This window comes from Elephantulus edwardii, unplaced genomic scaffold, assembly GCF_000299155.1.
Source record: "Elephantulus edwardii isolate Elephantulus edwardi_28Jun2011 unplaced genomic scaffold, EleEdw1.0 scaffold00066, whole genome shotgun sequence".
In the NCBI taxonomy this organism is placed as follows: domain Eukaryota; kingdom Metazoa; phylum Chordata; class Mammalia; order Macroscelidea; family Macroscelididae; genus Elephantulus; species Elephantulus edwardii.
Window position 1 is genome coordinate 10,285,190 of NW_006399816.1, and position 5,134 is coordinate 10,290,323.

The window sequence follows — 5,134 nt, forward strand, 5'->3', positions numbered from 1 at the left end:
TAGTATTCCATTGTGTGAATATTCCACAGCTTCTCTATCCATTTGTTTGTTGATGGGCACCTGGGTTGTTTCCAACTCCTTGCTATTGTGAACAGAGCCGCAATAACCATGGGTGTGCATATATCCATTTGTTTGTTGATGGGCACTTGTGTTGTTTCCAACTCTTTGCAGTTGTGAAAAAAGCCACAGTAAACATGAGTGTGCATATATCTGCTTGTGTGGCAGTTCTGGTTTCTTTTTGATTTTCACAGCATATTCTTTCCATTTAATTTTCTCCCTCATGCATTCATTGTTGCACAGTTTCCTCCCTTCCCACCCTCCCCAAAATAGTAAATTTTCTATTACCACTTAAACTTTTGCAATGATTATTTGTCTGTTGAAATTCCATTTTGGTAATTTATGATTTTTGAAACACATGCCTTTTAATATTTTTTCACCTCCTCTGATGTCTACTTTGCTTATCAGAGTCAATGGTTGGCATGGACAGTTAAGCTCTTGACTACTAGCTGAAAGGTTGGTTGTTCAAACCCACCCAGAGGGAAACTTGGAAGATAGGCCTAACTATATGCTTCTGAAAGACTGCAGTCTGGAAAACTTGCTGAAGCAATTCTATTTTTCAAACATGGATCATTATTAGTTGGAATTAATACCACCACCAATCCTGTCTTTATAATTATGAGCTCTTTTTTGCTTTTTCTATTGTTGTTATTCTTTTTATTTCTCCTTCCTGTTTGAGACTTACATTCCATGTTTTTTTAGAAACTAATTTTTTATTTTGGTAATCATTGTTAATTACTTTTCCTTTTATACTTGTATTCTAATGTTCTTTCCCCAGCATTTATGGCATTTATGAGATCTGTGTTTTTATTTTTGTGACAGTGTATAAATATGGATCCATCTTTGTCATAAACCCAGCAATTACAAACTATTTAGTCATTACAAACCGTTTACTAAAATATTTTTTCCTTTTGCAGTGATTTAGTAAGTCAGTTTTCTTATAATACTACTTGCTGATTTGTGCTTTTCCTAGATTTTGTAATCTTTTTTTGGTTGGTTTGTCCGTTTTCATGACATTATCACACTTTTTAAATTACAGAAGCTGTATGATGTATTTTAGTATCTGGTGGGGATGATTTTCCCCTCATTTATTTATTTCTTTTTGAAATTTAATTTGTTGAAAATATATACAGCAGAATATACACACATTCACCAACTTCTACATGTACAGTTCACTTGACATCAATTACCCTTATGTTATACAACCATTTTCACTCTCCTTTTCTCAGTTTTCCCTTTGTCATTAACATAAACATATTGTTATGTGCCATCAAGTCTCCTATGACCCTATGTACAACAGCCCTAAACCCTGCTCTATCCTGTGCCAATCTCACTGTCTCTGACACACCTACCCCCATTACCCTTGTCACTGAATCAATCCACCTCATTACTGTCCCCTAAATTTTCTAATTTTTCAAATTGCTGGTGTCAATTTGATTTTCCTTTCATTTGTTCCCCCTTAACAATTTTCTAACAATTTTTACATGTTTATTTTTGTCATATGCTTCAAAACTCAGCTTGTCTGAAGTCAGGGATTGGAGGGAATCAAACAAACTTATTTACTAGAATTCTTATTAGAATAGTGGTAACTTCATATAATTAATTTGGGAAGAGTTCCTTTCTTTGTGCTATTTAGGAGCATTTAAAAATTTTTACAGTTTTTTTTGGTCCTGTTTATATTTTTGTTACTATTTCTCTTACCATTCATAGGTATATTATCATGTCTGTAGAAAGAAATAGCTTTACTACTTTTCTATTCTTTTTTTCTCTGATTATTTTCTGTCTTGTTTGACAATTTACTTTTTTTTTCCCTCTGGAACTTAATTCACTTTATTTGTTATACAAAATCCACCATGTGGTGGCTGCAGCTGAAGGCTGAGTCCTCTGCACGGAGATTCTGGTGTGAATTTTTACAAGATAAGTCAGTGAATTCCTGGTAGGGAGACTTGATGAACAGTCTCCTCCTAGAGATCTCTGGAATCAAGTAGCTGTAGGTCTTGGAGATGGCAATAAAGGTGGCTGTGGCGAAGTTGCCCAGCCAGGTAGCTGTGTGGCCCCTGGCTGAGGTGTAGCAGTCATCGATTCCAGCTATCAGCAGCAGCTTCTTGGGCCAGGGGCTGAGACAATTCCAGTGCCTTGGGGTGCAGGGATCAGACCCACCAACACAGAGCCATAGCACCCAGTCACCTTGCAGGGAACGGTGTGAGGCTTGCCATTCTTGTTCCCCCAGTAGCCACACCACCCAGGGACAGTAGAACTCTTGGCCAGGATAATGGTCCCACGGATTGCAGTAGCCATCTCCACCCAAGCCTACATGGCCATTATAGTCTCCAATGGCGACAGAGGCCTTGAACCTGGTCCACTGGCCAGCATCTGTCTGTTTCTGCACAGACATAATTTTTAAGACCTCATCCTTAAGGGACATCCCCAGGAAAAAGTCACTGATCTCAGACTCTTTGATGGGCAGGGAGAACAATAAATCTCCTCCAAGGATTTGCTCTTTTTATCTTTGACCAGACGGCCCAGTTTGGTGATGGGGAGCCACTCATTGTCCTTGGCTTTGCCTCCTTGAGCTCCGTCGCTCCTCCCATGGCTGGGGCCCCGACCACGATCCCACAGACCACTACTGAAGCCTCCAAGTAAACCACAGTGGGCTCCCCTCCCAGGGCCTCTGGGCCCTCCCACTGTACCAGTATCATTTGCCATTTGGTATTTTCTCAGAGAAGAAGGACGATTTATTTCTAATACAGTGATAATTCTTGTAGAGATGGTGAGTGTTTTTGCCTTGTTTCTGACCTGGAAGGCTTTCCTTTCTCCCCAGTAAGTAAAATTACAGAATTTTGGGCATTTTTGTCTTGTTAAGGAATTAAGTATAAATTTTTATTTTCTTGAATGTCTTCTCTATTACCAATATTGTATCAAAAGTCATTTTGAAACTTGAAGGTGGTTGTTGTGTGCCATCGAGTTGCTTGTGGCTCATTGTGACTCTTTGTACAACAGTCCTGAACTCTGCCCTATCTTGAGCCAATTTTATTGTCTCTGACTACCTACCCCTCATTACCCCAGTCACTGAAGCAATCCTATCACCCAGGGTTTTCCTTTCTTATGCTGTCTGTCCACCAAAGGAAATGAATGCTGAATGAAGTTAGAGAGGTGAACATAGGATTTCAAAGGGCAGCTTGAAAAGATGAAACAAAGTATAACGAAATATGCAAAGAACTGGAGTTAGAAAACCAAAAAGGAAGACTGTCTTTTAGCACTTTTTAAGCTAAAGAAACTGAAAAATAAATTCATGCTTCTAGCTGCAATAATTGAGGATTTTACTAACAAAATTTTGAATCATTCAGGAGGCATCAAAAGAAGATAAAAAAAGGAAGATGGATGGAATACACACAGTTATTGAAGTGAAAGGAATTGGTCAGCACTGAACCATTTCAAGAATTAGCATATGATCAAGAACAAATGATAATAAAGAACAAATGATAAGTAAAGGAAGAAGTTTACCTTGTACTGAAGATATTGACAAAAATATAAGGCTCCAGGATTTGACTGAATACCAGTTGACAAGTTTGAACAATCAGATGTAGCCCTGGATGTGCTCACCAGTTTATTTCAAGAAATTTATAAGACAGCTACCTGGCCAACTGACTGGAAAAGACTGATGTTTATTCTCATTCCCCCAAAATATGATGAAAGAGAATGTAGAAGTTTTTGAACAATATCATCATTATCCCATACAAGGAAAATTATGCTGAATATTTTAAAAACATGACTTGAATAGTCCATTGACGGGAAACTTAGAAACTCAAAAGAGATTGTGGTAACGGATAATATTGCTGATGTCAGGTGGATCTTGACTAAAAGCAGAAAATACCAGAAAAATGGTTTTTTTGTGTGTGTGTTTTATTGACTATACAAAGGCATTTGACTGTGTGGATCATAACAAATTATGGCTAATATTGAGAAAAATGGTAATCTCAGAGTTACCTAATTGTACTCATATGAAATCTATGAAATCCAAGGAATGTTTAATATTCTTCTCCAGCACCACAGCTCAGAGGCATCAATTCTCTTTTCTATCATCCTTGATGTTGAGCTTCAATCCATATTGAAGGCTATAGTCTTTGACCTTCTGAAGCAATCGCTTCAGGTCCTCTCAGTTTCAGCAAGCAGGCTTGTGTCTTCTGCATAATGCAGGTTGTTGAGGCTCTCTCCAATCCTGATGCCACATTCCTCCTCATAGAGCCCAGCCTGCTGGATGATCTGTTCTGCAAATAGATTGAAAAGGTATGGAGATAGGATACATCCCTGGCGTACACCCTTCCTGTTTTTGAACCATGCAGTGTTCCCTTGCTCTGTTCTGACAATTGCTTCCTTGGCTTAAAAGCTGGAAAATTGTGTATCAAGTTTGTATCTGAGCAAATAATTTGAGAAGCTGGACTTTATGATGAAGAATATAGACTCAGGATTGGAGGAAAAACTCATTAACAATCTACCTTAAGGAGATGACACAACTTGACTTGCAGAAAATGAAGATTTAAAGCACTAACTGCAGAAGATCAAAGACTACAACCTTCAGTATGGATTTCATCTCAACATTAAGAAAACAAAAATTCTCACTCTTGGAGCAATAGGCAATATCATGATGGAGAAAAGATCGAAGATATCAATGAATTAATTTTACTTAGATGCATAATTTGTGCCACTAGTAGCAGCAACCAGGAAATAAAAACATGTACTGCATTGAGAAAATTTACTGTCAGCGACCTCTTTAAAGAGTTGAAGAGCAGTGACCTCATTTTAAAGACTCAGGTTCACCTGGTGCAAGGTGTGATTTTTTCCCCCCAGTTGCTTCCTATGTATCTGCAAGTTGATCAGTAAATAAAGATGACAAAAGAACAATCCATGCCTTTGAATTATGGTGTTGGACAAGAGTATTGAATATTCCATGGAGTGCCAAAAGTACCAATATGTTGGTATAATTGAAAGAGCCTTTCTAGTTAAAGTTTGTTGTTGTTATGTGCTGTCGTTTGCGACTCATAGCAACCCTGTGTACAACAGCCCTAAACCCTGCTCT

General features: G+C 38.1%; 1 protein-coding gene and 1 pseudogene across 1 annotated transcript in view; one reads left to right on the forward strand and one right to left on the reverse strand.

The window, feature by feature from the left end:
* LOC102870680 (unconventional myosin-IXa-like) overlaps positions 1 to 5,134 on the forward strand; it is a 266,823-nt gene that overhangs the window by 27,672 nt on the left and 234,017 nt on the right. The window lies entirely within an intron of this gene.
* LOC102850993 lies at positions 1,888 to 2,763 on the reverse strand (annotated as a pseudogene).